General features: G+C 41.0%; 1 protein-coding gene across 2 annotated transcripts in view; it reads left to right on the plus strand.

The window, feature by feature from the left end:
• The first annotated feature begins 1,568 nt into the window (after positions 1–1,568).
• LRRC8C (leucine rich repeat containing 8 VRAC subunit C) overlaps positions 1,569–17,541 on the plus strand; it is an 80,625-nt gene continuing 64,652 nt past the window's right edge. For both annotated transcript variants that reach the window (XM_034653852.1, XM_034653853.1), the window contains exon 1: positions 1,569–1,753. The gene's annotated coding sequence lies outside the window, so the exon portion shown is untranslated. The remainder of the gene's footprint in view (positions 1,754–17,541) is intronic.

The following is a 17,541-nucleotide window of genomic DNA, read 5'->3' on the forward strand; positions in this document are numbered from 1 at the left end:
AATAATAGTTCCGTGCCACTTGGTAATGAAAGAGCATTTCAAGGATGTGTAAGCTTGAGGTCAGGGTGACAATGGTACAGAAGGATGGAGATACGCAGAAAGCCCTTGCAGAACAAAGCCCCCTACCAGAGGTTTGTGCCCTTAGTATTTGCCTCATTGAGCATTTAAATCCAGTTAAGGTATTTAAGAGCTGAAGCTGCCTCGTATAGTATCTGCTAGTTTGCAAAATTGCTGAAGCCAACCTCTCCCTCTCACCAGGAACTCTCCAGAAATTTTTCTGCCTGCTATCTAGGAGAAAGGCCCCACCCTAGATTTTTGTGTTGATCTAGATTAATTAAGGCTGGTGTTAGAGTCATCTCCTACAGCCTAAGAGGGTTTATGGTTGACTTCCACAATATACTGGATTTGAAACAAATGTGGGAGTTTGCCCAGCAAGTAGGGGAAAAGCAGTTAAGTTTAAGGGAACAACTTCTGGACAAATTTTCTTTTCATTTTGACTTGGAACTAGAAATGGGGTTAAAGGAGGTGCCTGCTTTCTTAAGGCTTGCTTGTAAGAACAAATCAACTAGTGAAAGACCATTCGATGCGTCGGCCTTCTCCTGACTGCCAGGACAGAGCAACAGGTCCATTTTCAGTGCTCTGAGAATAACTAACACTGAGAAGCCATCCCAGGAGACTTTATATAACCGAGTGTTCTTGTCTGTACATTTTTCACTGGGCAGAAGATTTTCCATCCGAATAGCTGTCAGCTTTCAAGAAGACCGTTTGCTTTCTCATCCTGAAATTGGGTAGGAGAATGTGGAGGAAACATGCTTCAGATCAATCAATAGGGAGAACACCTCTCCCCATACTCTTAACAGGTGGTTTTGATGAGGACCGTACTCCTTTATGCACAGTTCACAATTGTAGGCGGAGCGTTCAATTCCAGCCTCTCGGGAACCTGCTGCTGAGAGACCAGGGAGCCCAGCTCTCAGTGTCCGGAAACATGGGGGTTCCTGCTGGAGAGGAGACTCAGGTGTCCAGGGAGATTGGTTTAACCATTCTCCTCAGTTTCCCTCAGTCTCCCCCCGCCCCCCGCCTCATTCCTGTGATCTTATGGGGTCCTTCTGTTCTCCTGCGGGGCGGGAGATGAGCAGGAGGGATTAGCTCCATCCTGACCCCAGTCCTGCAGGGGAGTTGCCAGAGGGCTATTTTTAGTGGTAGCTGCTCCCCTCTAACACCCGGGGGTGAAGCTGCGGCAGTGGAGTGGCCGCAGCGCGCAAAGAAGCCTCGGTTTTCCGCGCCCTGTTAGGGATGGGGGAGGTATTCGACGCAGCCGGTTCCCCAGGCAGAGGCCGCCAGGTGGCCGCCTCCGAGGCTGGAGCGGCCCCGCCGGGAAGCGCGGGAGGGTTCGTTTTCCACGTCCAGGAGAAAGCCTCCGGCGGCCGGCGGCAGCCTCTCCGGCCAGTCCCGGCGCGGGGTGGTCTCCGCAGGGGAGGAAGTTCCCGGGCACGGCGGCCTGCGTCACAGCGGGGCTGGGACCGCGGGGCGGGCGGGCGGCGGCGGCGGCGGCGACCCCGGGGCCGGCTGGGAGCCCGCGAAGAGGACGAGGAGGAAGGCGCCGCCGTGGCCGCGGCCGCAGTGCTCCGGGCGCCACACGCCATGAGCAGCGGCCCCGCGGAGGACCCAGCTGTCGCTGGCCGCCGCTGAGACGGACCCGGAGACAGCTCGCCGCTCCCCAGCACCCTCCCCGCCGGCACCCTCGCGTCCGGAGGTAAAGGCGGGGACCGCCGAGGGATGGAGAGGGGCGGCCCGCCGGGGACCGCCGGGCTCGGTCCGCTAGGTGCGCGGGAGCCACTGCTTGCCCCGCCTCGCTCGCGTCTCTGCCTGCTCCCGCTCTCGGGCGGGCGGAAGGTGGTCGCCCGCCCAGTGTTTGGTCCTTGCAGCCACCCGCTGCTGGGGCTCGGGGACCCGTGAGCCCCTACCCCACCCATCCCAAGCCAGCCCCAGCGTAGGCGCCGGGGACCCCAGCCTGGCGCCAAGCACCGCGCGGCCGCCGCAGGTTCTGCGGACTTGGTGGGGGGTGGGGGGACGGAGGTGGAGGACGAGGAGAAAAGGCGGCCACCGCCGGGGCAATCGTCCTTCCCCACCTGAAAATCCCCTGAGACCCCACGGCCTGTCCCTTCTGGTCTGCTCTCCTTTTGTATCCCCGAGTCCCTGAAGTTAGCACTTTTGGGGAGAGAGGAATCTGATGGTCTCCGACGGGAACGGGAGCGCGGTGCCTGCCCCTTTGCAGGACCGGAGGGGAGAGAGGGTTTAGCCGGATCGGGCGGGCCCCAGAAGCCAGGTGTCTAGGCCGGCAGTTGAGACCAGGATCGCCGCCTTCAACCCAAAACCAGGGTCGCCGGTCTTTCCCTTTCCAGCCGGTTCCCAGCAGCGATGTGGTTAGGGATGGAGTTAGCAACTCCGGAGCCTTAGGATGTGCTCTGTAGGCGCTAACTCCATTCTTTTCTCCCCAGCCAGCTCTTCCCTCCCCCACCCACGCCCGCCGGTGCACATCAGATTTCAGTTCCTTCAAAAGCTCACATGGTACCTAGCTCTGAATAACCACAGACACCTAGCCCACATCCCAGGACGGGTATTTCAGAGTGTCAAGACCAAACTTCACTTGGTTTCAAATTCTTTTTAAACATATGAAACTCAGCAAACCAGTTAGGAAAACACTTGCAAGTCCCCATTCTCCTTAAAGTAAAAAAATAAGAACCGGTCAGTTTTGTGGGAGGGCTAGCCTTGGGCAAAGGGAGGGTTGAGTGACCCTATTTATTGCAGCTTTACGGGGGAGGAATAGATAAAAGAAATGGCAATCCTATTTTATTCACATACTTCTTATAATATAAGAAATGGAGCTTCAGCCAACGGGCACATTTCTGGACAGGTATGGAGTGGTTTCCTAAGGCATCTATGAGGCTTCTCATGGACAAGTCAATAAGATGCCGTCTAGATGGGAAAGGAGGCAAAGTGATGGTAACCCTCTTGCTTGGCACGTTGCAAAATTGCTGGAACCAAGGAGCTTTATACGTGTATACCTTTTTTCTTTATTTTTTGATGATTTGTGTAAACTAAAAATGTAGGTTGAACTTAGCCAAATTTGCTGAGATTCATAAACCATGTGTTGGATGTGTGGGCATAGATAACCCATTAGCTGTGTACTACTCTAAGCTATGATATTTGTATTTCTTCTGACTTGCTTAATTAGGGAAGACCAGGGGTGTAACCCTGATTTACTTTACTTTGGAGTGATTAATTTAAATACTGTCTTGAGGTCAGTTTGTTTGTTTGCTTTTGAGGGGCAGTTGGGGATCAGCTTTGCAAGGATATTTTTCATGATTCACGTAATGGATTGACCACAGATGGGTCTTACCACTTTAACAATGCTATCAGAGATAGCAAGCATGTTTAACAATTTTCTTAGTAATAAAATTATCAAAGTCTTTGTTAATGGTACTAATCTCTTATTTCTCAGATTGACTAAGCACTTTGTTTAATGGAATGCTTTTAGAAGAGAATGCTTTTAATGAAAAAAATATATGAGGGAGTATAAAAGAATGAATAATTTTCCACTTATGTAAATTTTAACTTTTAAAAACACTACAAAGTTAGCAATTTTTAAAACGCCTAAGGTGTTTAATTTTTACCAAACTGCTGTTATGATTTTCCAATAGTCTGTAGTGTTTTTAAGTTATAGTCACCAATAACATTACAATAGAGCCCAAGTGTAAAAACAGATGGGGTGGAAAGTTATACATATTTTGCCAAGTATTGTGTTAATGACTTAATATGGTGGGTACATTGCTATAATATAGTGTAGCGCGGTAGGTACCTAACATACATTATACTCAAACTCGTACAACAAATGCTTAAAGTAGATGGTGCCATCCACCTGTTACAGAAGAAAAAGGGTCAGAGTTTGTGACTTGCCCAAGACAAGACAATGCCTGAATGAGGCCAAGCCTCTTTAGCCTTAATGATGTACTTTTCTGTTATCCAAATCCGCCTATCTTTTTTCCACAAAAATGTATTGTTGACGGGCTGTAATGACTGTATGCAGAAGCTGAGATTGAAGAGGTGAAATCACCTGTCCAGGAGTTTCCATGTAACTAGTAGATAGTAGAATTCACATTTGGAATCGGGGCCATCTCTTTCCTAAACCCATGTTCTTGCCACTGATCTCTATTAAATGACAGATTAAGAACTTAACCTAATGGACATTTTGCTTTTTTTCATCAGCTGTTCTCATCCGCATGACAGTGATGGTCTCATAGGCTGTAATACACTCTCAAAATTTTATACTCAGTCCCTGGGGTGCAGGCTGTATCTCCAGCCCTAGATGACTGATGAAAGCACATTTGTAACCAATGTGGGTGACATTACAATGGAGGTATCCTTGAATCCACTGCATTTCTCTTAAAATAAAAATCAGGCTAGACTGGCATGAGGGAAAGAACATGGTCTCAAGATGGGAAAAGCTGGTATCAGATTTTGGTTTTACTGTCCAATAGGAGTGTAAACTAATCACACTGTGGAACTTTCCTGAGCCCATTTCCTGATATATAATGGAGTTAATAACACCTACTTAGTTGGAGTATTGTGCAGACTAAATGTAACAATCCGTATAAAGGACAGCTCCTGTCACCTACTAGGTGTTCAGTAAATGGTAGGGATTAGCACTCCTGTATCCTGGCGCTGATGGAAATTTCTGCTGGATTTTGCTCCACCTCTATTTTACATATAGTAATTAGTCATTGCTATCAGTGATTCATTCTTCATGTGGCTAGACAAAGGTCTAATCTGATTTCTAGCATCTTTAACTTTTGAATCACATCCTTTTTTTGTAGTTCTGACTTACATTTACTCACCTTACATAGTTTTTTATTTGCTCCACTCTGCATATTTTTTTAGAACTTTACTAGCCATACTTCAGTGAGTTGGAATTTGTAATTTTTGGCAAACACACTTTCCTGTTTTCTGCTTCTCCTGATTTCTCAGCCTTGCTTATCACTCAAAGCACAGTGACAATCCCACTATCTTCCCACCACATACCTCACCCTTGACCAGATCTCTGCTAGCTAAAATTCTGCATGTCCTTCAAGGCCCAGCCTAAATGCTGCCTCCTTCCTGAGCCCATGTACGTTCCGTTTTAAATCTTTTCTCAATTCAATTATAATTCAGACACCATGTACTCCTAATAATTAAAAAAAAATTTTTTTTTACTTTTTTAGTTATTTGCCCAGATAGTATCCTATGAAAATCTGTACACCCTTTGAGGACAAGGGAATTTGTCTATTTATTTTTATTTCTTGCTTAATATAAAATACAAAGTGTTTCTAATTTCTGAATGAAAGATGAGTCAGATATTCTGAGAGAGAGCCTTATAGTAATTAGGAAAGATGCCTCTAAATTATTTGTCTCTGTTTCATGATTATTAGTGACACCTTCCTCTTTATTTTGAGACTTCTTTGTCCTAGCCTTCTCCACCAATTTAACTGGTATTACATTTCCTGGAAGGCCTTTTTTTTTTTTTTTTTTTTTTTTTTTAAGAGAGGGAGGGTGGGACACGGAGAGGAAGAGAGAATCCCAAGCAGGCTCCAAGGCCAGCGCAGAGCCTGACCCCGGGCTCAATCTCACAACCCTGAGATCATGACCTGAGCTGAAATCAAAAAGTCTGTTGCTTAACTGACTGAGCCACTCAGACATCCCTGGAAGGCCATAGTTCTTATAGCCTTGGCCATTTGGTACCAGGTAAGATAGCTGTTTCATTAATAAATGGCTCCTGTGATGGTATAAAAAACTCATTAACTTTGCAAGTATTGAACACATCAACAGTATTTGAGTAGTTTGGCATTTTCAATGGTCCAGATGGATTTCTTTAATGAGGTGTAGGATTTACCTGAGGGAAAGGAATACCTACCTTGAGAGAAGGTTGAGGTAACGAGCAAGGAGGATTTCAAACCCCTTTGGTTGGAAATAGGACTAACCATGGCACAGTGTGGAGGCTGCAACCAGAAGTGACCTTCATGAGAGAATTAGCACAGGGAAAAGATGCAGACAGTTTCACACAAATATAAGAGGTGGGAAAAATGGAAGAGGTAACGGAAATGAAGCACAACTATAATAGTATATGACTGAGGCCTGCTAGATAGATGGTATTCCTGGAGTGTAGAAATAGGAAAGAGACCGTGAGGCAAGATTGGCAAGAGAGGAGAGGAACTAGTGTGGCCTCAAACGTCCAGTACCTTTAGTGTACTCTCATTTGCTCCCCGGGCTTCACAGAAAGACAAGAGGATAATCTCAGAGGTTTGCTTAAAGTAGATTGTTTGCCAGGAATATATTGAAAGTTTCCTAATTATTAAGAGTAGAGAATGACTGAACTCTTTTTCAATATGAGACATGAAATAAAGAATCTGGACTATCTGCTTAGAAGGGTAACACACTCGCAAGTTCTGGGAGTGAATTTAGGATCATTTTCTAATGTTGGATAGGTATTCTAAAATATGGTTCTGTAGGGGCACCTGGGTGGCTCAATCAGTTAAGCGTCTGCCTTCAGCTCAGGTCACGATCCCAGGGTCCTGGGATCGAGTCCCACATCAGGCTGTCTGCTCAGTGGGGAGTCTGCGTCTCCCTCTGCCTATGCTCTCGTGCTCCCACTAGTGCTCTCTCTCTCTCTCTCTCAAATGAATAAAAATAAAAAATCTTTTTAAAAGATAAATAAATAGAATAAAATAAAATAAAATATGGTTTATAGTCTGTGGTGTATCCAGTTGTGAATGGCAGCTGGTAGAGAAATGGTCATATGGATTCAGAAAATGAATAGGATTTAGGGGCGCCTGGGTGGCACAGCGGTTAAGCGTCTGCCTTCAGCTCAGGGCGTGATCCCGGCGTTGCGGGATCCGAGCCCCACGTCAGGCTCCTCTGTTGTGAGCCTGCTTCTTCCTCTCCCACTCCCCCTGCTTGTGTTCCCTCTCTCGCTGGCTGTCTCTATCTCTGTCAAATAAATAAATAAAATCTTTAAAAAAAAAAAAAAAGAAAATGAATAGGATTTAGAAAAGAGGGAATTGGCAAAATTCAGAAATCAATTTTAAGAAAGATGCCTTAAAGCTTAGGGAAATAACTGAAGATCTTTCAGATGACTGCAGTATTTTGAGTCAAAGGAATCCAGAAACATATGTTGTTTGAAGAACTCTTCTAAAAACTGGGAAGAACCAGAGCTATTCTACTGGAGAAGGGTGGGAAGGTAGAGCAAAGACGAGTTATTTTGGCTAAGCCAGGAAACTGCCCAAAGGCTTGAAACACTGGGGAGAACATAATGGAACTCATAGAAAAGTGTTTCCCAACCATTTTTTTTCATTATTACTCTCCCTCCACGAGTTTTTTTTTTTAGATAAATTGTAATTCCGCAGGTACACTGTGTATCTGTTCATGAACTGTGGCCTTTTGGCAGGCTACAAACCATTATTTAAGATTTTTTTTTTTTTTTTTACTCTGCCCTCCAGAACGGATTTTTGACAGGGATGAGATTGTCACCCAGTTGAGAACACATGGTGTGGCATGATTCTATGTTATGTCCAAAAATCATAAAAGAGCCATATAGAACTAAAGACATAAAGAAGAGTCAATATGTTTATTTGTATGAATGTGTATCATACCTTAATTGACAAATTCTCTGAAATTAGATTGTTTTTTTCTTTTTTTGCCTTTATGAAGAAAAGCGTACTTTATCAGCTCTTAAGCTGAAATATACGTGTAAAAAAATATAAGGCTTCTAGTTGTCCCAGTTCTACCTTGGCAAAATTATTAAATTTTTAAAGTTATCTTTTTTTTTTTAAGATTTTATTTATTTAGTTGACAGAGATAGAGACAGCCAGCGAGAGAGGGAACACAAGCAGGGGGAGTGGGAGAGGAAGAAGCAGGCTCATAGCGGAGGAGCCTGATGTAGGGCTCGATCCGGTAACGCTGGGATCACGCCCTGAGCCGAGGGCAGACGCTTAAGGACTGAGCCACCCAGGCGCCCCTAATGTTATCTTCTAAAGCCCCCTCTACCTGCATTCTTTTGTTTCCTGGATAGGAGGCCGTCCCCAAACTTTAAATGCTCAATACCCTCTATTTACTTATGTTAATGCTGGGAAGGCTCTGCTATTAACTGATCATTCTTGTGACCTGTCAATTATACATGAGTATAAGTTAGTCTTTAATAGAGCATGTGTATTTTAAGCCATTTATTTATACTTATGAAACACTACGTTCCCTACCAAAGAGAACTCAGTTCATAAGAAGTAGATATTTGGGGGGGAGTGGGGCTCTGAAGTCATTCTTAGCTTTTTCGTGTTCTGTTCCTTACTCCAGTTCCCTAGGGAGTAAGCCTGGGCTTCTGGTGTCCAGTCTCAGGAGCTATAAGCATTAGAAGAGCTTGGCTTCTTTGTGTGTTGACTTCTTTCAGCATTTGGAGCTCATCAGCCCTTGCACACTCCCTTCCCCCCAAATAGCTCATCCTCATCTCCTCCAGCTTTTGTTTTAACTGTATTGTTCTTTTTCCTTTCCTTCACCGCCAAACCTCCAGTAATTGTTTTTCAACATCTTTTCTCTTTCATTTTTGGAGGTGCACTGATCTGTTGTTCACTTCTGTATCCACAGCACCTGCACAGAGCCTGGGACATAGCTGCTCAAGACACAGTTGTGCGATAAATATTTAATGCTAGATGTTACAGTAACATTTCTAAGCTAGCAGTTTGGAGTGTATCCTTCTCCCTTTCTGTTTTTTTAAATTCTGATATGAAATTTGATAGTGTAACCAGAAGTTACACTTCATAATAGGGTCATGAAATATGTACAGGGGAATATTTCTATATGCGATTGGAAATTAGGAGCAAGCATTATGTAAAATATGACGACTGGACACCAAAATAAATCCGAGGCAAAAGTCTCTAAATAAGCTAAATATATGAAAACTCATGAGTCCTGTGATTTCATTCTGTGTATTTGAAGACCTTGTCAAATCAATAAAAATCATTAAGTACTCTTTCTCAAATATTGTTGAGGTTTATGAAAATTAGAAATAGGGGGCGCCTGGGTGGCTCAGTCAGTTAAGCATCTGCCTTCAGCTCAGGTCATGATCTCAGGTCCTGGGATTGAGCCTTGCATCTTTTTTTTTTTTCTTATGTAAAGTTCGATGATTTATTAGTTGCATATAACACCCAGTGCACCATGCAATACGTGCCCTCCTTACTACCCATCACCAGTCTATCCCATTCCCCCACCTCCCTCCCCTCTAAAGCCCTCAGTTTGTTTCTCAGAGTCCATAGTCTCTCATGCTTCATTCCCCCTTCTGATTATCCCCCCTTTCTTTATCCCTTTCTTCCCCTACCGATCTTCCTAGTTCTTATGTTCCATAGATGAGAGAAATCATATGATAATTGTCTTTCTCTGCTTGTCTTATTTCACTTAGCATTATCTCCTACGGTGCCGTCCATGCTGCAGCAAATGTTGAGAAATCGTTCTTTCTGATAGCTGAGTAATATTCCATCGTATATATGGACCACAACTTCTTAATCCAGTCATCTGTTGAAGGGCATCTTGGTTCCTTCCATGATTTAGCTATTGTGGACAATGCTGCTATGAACATTGGGGTGCATATGGCCCTTCTCTTCACTACGTCTGTATCTTCGGGGTAAATACCCAGTAGTGCAATGGCTGGGTCATAGGGTAGCTCAATTTTTAACTTTTTAAGGGACCTCCACACTGTTTTCCAGAGTGGCTGTACCAACTTGCATTCCCACCAACAATGTAGGAGGGATCCCCTTTCTCCACATCCTCTCCAGCAATTGTTGTTTCTTGCCTTGTCAATTTTTGCCATTCTAACTGGCGTAAGGTGGTATCTTAGTGTGGTTTTGATTTGAATTTCCCTGATGGCTAATGATTTTGAACATTTGTTCATGTGTCTGTTAGCCATTTGTATGTCATCATTGGAAAAGTGTCTGTTCATATCTTCTGCCCATTTTATGATTTGTTTATTTGTTTCTCACGTATTGAGTTTGAGAAGTTCTTTGTAGATCTTGGATACCAGTCTTTTATCTGTAGTGTCATTTGCAATGAGCCCTGCATCTTGAGGGACTCTGCTTCTCCTTCTCCCTCTGCCCCACCCCCCTGCTCATGCTCTTTCTCTCTCTCAAATAAATAAAATCTTTAAAAAAAAAAAAGATATTTGAGCCTTTTTTTTTGAAATGGGAAAAATATAGCCAATAAATCCAACTTCTGGAAAAGTATTATAAAGGATTATTAAGCTAATAATACCTGGATTTTTCAAAATAACTATGAGAATCACTTCATTAGAAAAATACCGCCAGGCTAATTTGTATTATCTCCCTTGACATTAGCTCCAGGATAATGGTCTTATCAGCATAGTTAGGAAATACTGTCCAGCACACACATCTTTCTAGTTAATGCAAAGCCGTGTGGCTCCCAGAACGTGGTTAAAGCTGAAGAATTAGCAGCTGCACGTGTGTCTAGTGCTTGGATCTGAGTTGGGAGTTTAGATATTTTATCTACGAATCTACGTGGAATAATAGGAAACATGTATCTGATATTTCATTAAATGGCTGCATGGTGGGTAGAATGGCTTGGTGTTGAAGCAAGGATTGGAAATGAGCTTTGCAAAAATAGAATAAAATGAAATTAAAATGAAAGGAAATAGTCAAAATGAAGCAATAAAATTTACTTAAGGAAAGTAAAGGGTTATATCTTGAAGAAAAATAAACAAGCCAACCATATAAATATACTAGAGTTTTGTTTGGATATTGTCATTTCTGTATCACCAGTATTTAGAATAGTGCCTAACATGTAGCAAAGGATCAATAAATATTTGTTGAATGAATAAATGAATGAAATGCAAGATGGAGAAAGACTAAGTACATGCCATGAGGACAAAAGCAAATTTATTCTTAAGGAAATGGCTCTGGGTAACTAGTAGACTGAATAGACTGTTAGAAAAACTTTCTGGACAAATCATTTATTTATGAGCATATTTTAAAGTTTTATTTCAGTCTGACATGTAAGAGAAAAGGTTTCTGGTAAGTCAGTTTGAAAATTCATTCTTACTAGGGACCTCTTATAAAAGTAATGGATGGTTAGACATCATTATGAGATCTAGATAAAAAATGTAGGTTGAAGGTTATTAGACTCTTGAGTAACAGTTGATAGTTAACTGGGTCGTTCGGTAGCTGGTTTCCAAGGATGAGTCTTATCCCCATTCCACATTGTATAGGAGGCTAGCCAGTGCAATAAGGATGAAAAAAATTTAAGACGTCAAGATGAGAAAGGGTGAAGTAAAAGTATCTCTCCTGATAAACTTTGTGCTTAGAAATTAGGATTCCATATCCTAAGGAATCTACAAAGTGGCAAGTAACAGTAAGTGCCTCACTAATCTCTAATTGACCTGCAGGTATTTAAAATTTCTCCAAAAAAGCTTAGAAGTAAATATGTTGACAGTCATTATTTCAGCCAGCCCTTGTACATGAATGTGTCGAAGATTTTATTGTCCTGAGAGTGTGTCCTAAAAATGTAATCACATTAATTACATGTTGTCTATTAGCTTTTTTCCCCCCACATGAAAGCTTTCCCCATAATGTGATTGCAATAAACAGAGCAGCCTGCTATCGACCGAATTAAGGAATTAGGGAGCAAATTAATTAAAACTAATGATTTCCAGCATCTCTTTTATTTATGAATGCTGTATTCTGGATTGTAGGAGGGGGAGCAAACCTTTGATGCTACCTAGATACTGCATAGTATCAGATATATTCTGAGTATAAAAAAATCCCCTGTTTTTATTGCTATAAATTTGGAACATAATCTTAAGACAACATTATAAAATGTTGTCAAAGAAGAATATCGATGACCAATGATAAGAGAAGGTCATATTGCTGGCTGTTGTATTAACTACTAACAACTAAGTCAGAAAGTTTATTAAAAAATGTCAGAATTTTAATTTCTCTAGAGGCCAGGAATCTTTTATTATTCTGCGTGTTTACTTTCAGTTATTTATAATTTCAATTCCAAAAGACGGTATAAAAGCAAAAAAGCTGGGCACCTGGGTGGCTCATTTGGTTAGGTATCTGCCTTTGGCTCAGGTCATGATCCCAGGGTCCTGGGATCGAGCCCCACATGGGACTCCCTGCTCAGCAGGGAACCTGCTTCTCCCTCTCCCTCTGTCCTCCCCCTACTTGTGCTGTCTCACTCCCTCTCTCGCTCACTCACTTGCTTTCTCTCTCAAATAAATAAATGAAGTTTAAAAAAAAAGGCAAAAAAGCTAATTGCCTCTTTTGAAAGAACACATTGGGTTGGGTAAAGACAAAAATAACTTTTGCTACCTGGGTAGGATATATAAGTAAATAATTTTACAGCCTTATATTGATAAAGGCCATCTCAAAAATAATTTTTCTTTCTCAGTTGCCAGTTATTTATTCTATTAAGCTACTTTAAAAAATAATTTTATCTCTGTATGTGTTATTTATACTATAAATCACATAAGCTAAGCAATGGTGGATGAGAGTATTTAAAATGTTAGACTTTTTAAGATAAAATTAATTTTATAGAGCATGTTATAAAATAATGATTATGATCTTTGAATGTTATGAAGAACAAATTATGTTTGTATATATGATATGTAAATTTAAACTATACATGATAGTATTTTGTCAAAGATTATTCATTATCAAATTTTAAAATTAGTCCCACGCCTTAAAATTAGTTATCTTGAGTTACAATTTACATTGCCATTTAAAAATAGTATAGGGGCGCCTGGGTGGCTCAGTCAGTTAAGCGTCTGACTCTTGATTTCAGCTCAGGTCATGATCTCAGGGTCATGAGATCAAGCCCCAAGTGGTCTCCACGCTCAGCACAGAGTCTGCTTGAGATTCTCTCTCTTCCTCTCCCTTTGCCCCTCCCCCATTGCACACTCGTGCGCTTGCTCTCTCTCTCTCTAAAGAGATAAAATCTTTAAAAATGACATGATTCCTATTCATATTAAAAATCTATCAAAGAAATATGACATTCCATGGTTTCACTTTACTGCAGCATTGCCTAAGATTTATGACCACCATTAGAGAAACAGACACTAGTTATAATTCAATTTTGTTGAACATATCTACACTTAAATTTTTAGTGTAAATAATGATCTGACCTATGATATAAATACAAGGACTTTAACAACGTCCAATTAAATATGCATCCTATCAGAGAACAGATCAGTCATGCATAAGCTAAAATACATTTTAACAACTTTATTGAGATACAATTTCCATACTATAACACTTATTTGTTTAAAGGATACAATTCAGTGGTTTTAGTATAATTACAGAAATCCTCACCATAATCTAATTTTACATTTTTGTCATCCCAAAAAGTAACCTGTACCCATTAGCTATTACTCCCCACCAGCTCCCCCCCACACTTCTCCTTCTCCCGAGCCCTAGGCAACCAACAATCTATTTTCTGTATCTATAGATTTGCCTATTCCAGACATTGCATGTAAATGGTGCCCTACAGTATATGGTCTTCTGTGACTGGCTTCTTTGACTTCAGTTGACAGACATTCAGGTTGTTACAAGGAATAATGCTCCTATGAATGTTCATATATAAGTTTTTGTGCAGACATAGGTTTTCATTTCTCTATTGGATAGATTGATGTAGAAATGGAATTGCTGGGTCATATATAACTTGGTGTTTAAAATTTTGATGTGAGTTTGGTGTAAATGAGGTATAATTTTTGCATCATATCCCAAACTAGAATAAAATTAGGGCTAAGACATTTAACTGTCTTTTTAATGAAAATTGACAGAATAGTTTAATTTGTCCAAGTATTCATCATTAGGAATATCCATTAACCTTTGAATTTTAAGATTTATTTATTTTTTATTTTTTTTATTTGACAGAGATAGAGAGCCAGTGAGAGCGGGAACACAAGCGGGGAGTGGGGGAGGAAGAAGCAGGCTCATAGCGGAGGAGCCTGATGTGGGGCTCGATCCCATAACGCCGGGATCACGCCCTGAGCCGAAGGCAGACGCTTAACCACTGTGCCACCCAGGCGCCCCGACCTTTGAATTTTAATATCCTTCAACCACAGTTTGCAAAGTACTGTTAAAGCACTACTAAATCTCTTTAAATGTTGGATTAAATTTTCTGGTCAAGAAATATAGAAAAGGGGGCACCTACGTGGCTCAGTTGGTTGAACGTCCAACTCTTGACTTCAGCTGAGGTCACAGTCTCGGGGTCCTGGGATCAAGCCCCACATTAGGCTCTGTGCTCAGCAGAGAGTCTGCTTGGGATTCTCAGTCTCCCTCTCCCTCCATCCCTCCCCCTGTTCGGGTTCTTCTTCTCTCTCTCTAAAATAAATAAAATTTTTATATATATTATANTATCCTTAGTGAACTGAGCACCACCCGCTAATGCCAAACTTTTCTTTTGTGCATTTTTCCTCTTTTTATTGTAAGGTGGAGGAGGGATATTTTTCATATTCCCTTACTCTAGAAGTATGTAAGTGTTTATTAGCTCCTGCCTAGAAACTGTGAACTCCATTCATTTGAAAGTCTGCAGTCTTGTTAGTTTCCCTCTGGAAAGGGGTAAAGTCACCTATAAAAGTAAAATATCTCTTATTGGTTAACATTTTTTTCGGGTACTGCTCTTTTGCCTGGGATGGTGATGGAGAGGCTGTCTTGATAAATTGGATCTGTTTCAGTCTATTTCATACTATTCTTGTAATTCACTGTGAGACCAAGACCTGGCAGAAATTTCCCTTAACCCTTTCTCTTCACACCCTTGTAAAAAAATCAAGACAGATTTCCCTTTTCCCTTCCTTTCAAAGTGAATCTATTTGTTTAAGGAAGTATTCTCCTAACACACAAAAGACAAACTCCTGCAACCACTTAACCTTCATTCTTAGAGGTGTTCTAAGCAAGTGGGAAGCTAAAGGTCTAGTAGGGGCCCAAGGGATTCACTCACCATAAAAACAGAATACTATAAATAACCACTTCCAAACACAGGCAAATGAACAGAAAACCTCTGAAAAAATTCCTACATACAATTTTAACTGTTAGACAAATGCAAATATAGATGCAAATGTATACACAATCCAACTGCAAGCAGAACACAGAAAACTTCAGACTTCTGTGAATGTTGTCAAAGGATAATTTTCAAAAAGTTGAACATAACTCTTAATATAGAATGAACATGTCAAGGACTTATTCAAGCTCTTAATAAAGAAGCCAGCTGGTTCAAAGAGCATTCAAGGAACTATCTGAAAAACAAATGTTAGAATAACATTGCTAGGTTAGATACAAAAACTAGGTAATGTCCTTCAGGGCCATAAAAAACAAACAAACAATATTTGGGGTTTTCTTTTATATTGGACAAAAATCTGCAAGCCTGGAATTTAATCAGCAATATTTAGCAAGTCCAAGAAAGGTATATTTCTCTAAATCTTTGGGTGAACCAGTAAAACAGGTCTTTAGTATTACATCGAAAGGGTGTACTGCCTTCCCTTAGTCTCGTTTCCAAGTTTTGGATACTTTTTTCCCCCAAAAAATGCAAACTTTTGCTCATCCTAAATTTCTTTTTAAGGGATTTGATCACTTCTTAGTAAAGTAACAGACATTTAGCTATGGAATGTGTCAAATACAAAACACTGGCCATGGAAATCCTCAAAAAATGGGACAGAAACTTTGGATTCTACACTTGAGTCCTTGCAAGTCCTTTATTTCTCTCAGATATCAATATACCTCTCTAACCTCATTCTGGGGAGGAGTTCTGTTTTAATTTCAATCCCAAGTTCAACCACTTCTTAGGGCCCAAAATGCTCTCCAAGCTCTCAACTTGGGTGGCAAGTCATCTAAGCCCAGAAGAATGAGAATCCATTCAGATGGCCATTAGACTTGGACATTCAAGTGCTCAAACTGCCATATTCCAGCAAAAACTCCAAGGCTCGGGAAGAAAAACCAAAGGATCTCAAGAGTATACATGCCATGAAGTTCCTTAATCCAGAGACTACCCACAGCTCTGCTTCTTTTGAGGTGAGTGAGTCTCCGTCAAACCTTCAAGAACCATTACAGTAGGCATTGGCAAACTGTGGCCCACATAGTTTGGGTCTGCAACCTGTTTTTTATCTGCCCCACTTGCTGAAATTGGTTTTTACGTTTTTGAAGGGTTGTTTAAAATTTTTTAGGAGAATATGCAACACAGACTATATGTGACCTGTAAATCCTAAATATTTACTATCTCTCCCTTTTTAGAACAAGATTACTTATCCCTGCATTTTAAAAAAATGACGACTTCAATGTTAGTATGTATCCAAGTTTTATAACAAACTTCCTGTAAGAGAAAAGCTCTCTAGTAGGCTAATTTAAAGATTTGCTCTTGGTAGGGACATCTTGTGGGAAAAGAGAATGGTTAGAAAAGCATTAGATTTGACATCAAAAGAAAATAAAATTTGTTAAAGGGCAGTAAACTTGGTTGACAACGGGTCAACTATGTGGGTGGTAACTAATTTCCCAGAACAAGTCTTAATGTCATTAAAGTTCATGAGAATCAATTACTTACTTGAGTATTGTATCGAGAGCACATTTCTTTCTGGGAAGAGGTTGCAAATTATATCATACAAACAGATTAGGAACAGTTTCTCTTTTACAAGGCAATGTATTATATATTTTAAAAGCATACACTGGGATGCAGTAAAAGAAAAGTAGACTCTAGGAACCTTTGACGCCACACTAACTCTTACAGTTTAATTTAGGACTACACAAATAAATAGGAAGACGAAAAATTTGGAAGGGAGTCAGAAGACCATCGCAAAGAGGATTAAAGCATTGAAAAGCTGAATCTATGTGGAAAAAAATGAAAGGAACTGGATATTTCAGCTAAGATGAGGAGGACAAGGAGAAATTTAACAATTACTTCCAAGGGTATAAAGGGGTCTCCAACTGAACATGAAGAGTGATTGTACATCTCTTCTCAAAAGAGGTAAAAATTAGGGGCACCTGGGTGGTACATCAGTTAAGCATCCAACTCTTGGTTTCAGCTTAGGTTATGATCTCAGGGTTGGGAGGTTGAGCCCTGTGTTGGGCTCTGCTGTCAGCATGGAGTCTACTTGAGATTCTCTCTCCCTTTCTCTCTGCCCCTCCCAGTCATGTTCTCTCTCTCAAAAAAAAAAAAAATCTTAAAAAAAAAAGAAGAAGAAAAGAGGTAAAAATTTAACCTGCAGCATGAGGATGACATCAAGACGTTAGCCTTTACACAAATTTTCATAGAGCCTGGGTCTTTAAGACAGTTTAAAAATATAGTAGAGTTGGGGCTCTCTGCCATGGATCTAATATGGCCGTGCCTGAAGGCTTAGCCAGATAACCCCTTGAGATCATATGTTTTTCCTTTAAGACCATACTAGGTACAAGTCATTAGGTCTGCTATCCTTTGAGGAGATTAAAACCAGTAAATCCCTGAGGACTTACTCAGTGACCAAGGAGG

The sequence above is a fragment of the Ailuropoda melanoleuca genome, chromosome 2 (assembly GCF_002007445.2).
Source record: "Ailuropoda melanoleuca isolate Jingjing chromosome 2, ASM200744v2, whole genome shotgun sequence".
Classification (NCBI taxonomy): Eukaryota; Metazoa; Chordata; class Mammalia; order Carnivora; family Ursidae; genus Ailuropoda; species Ailuropoda melanoleuca.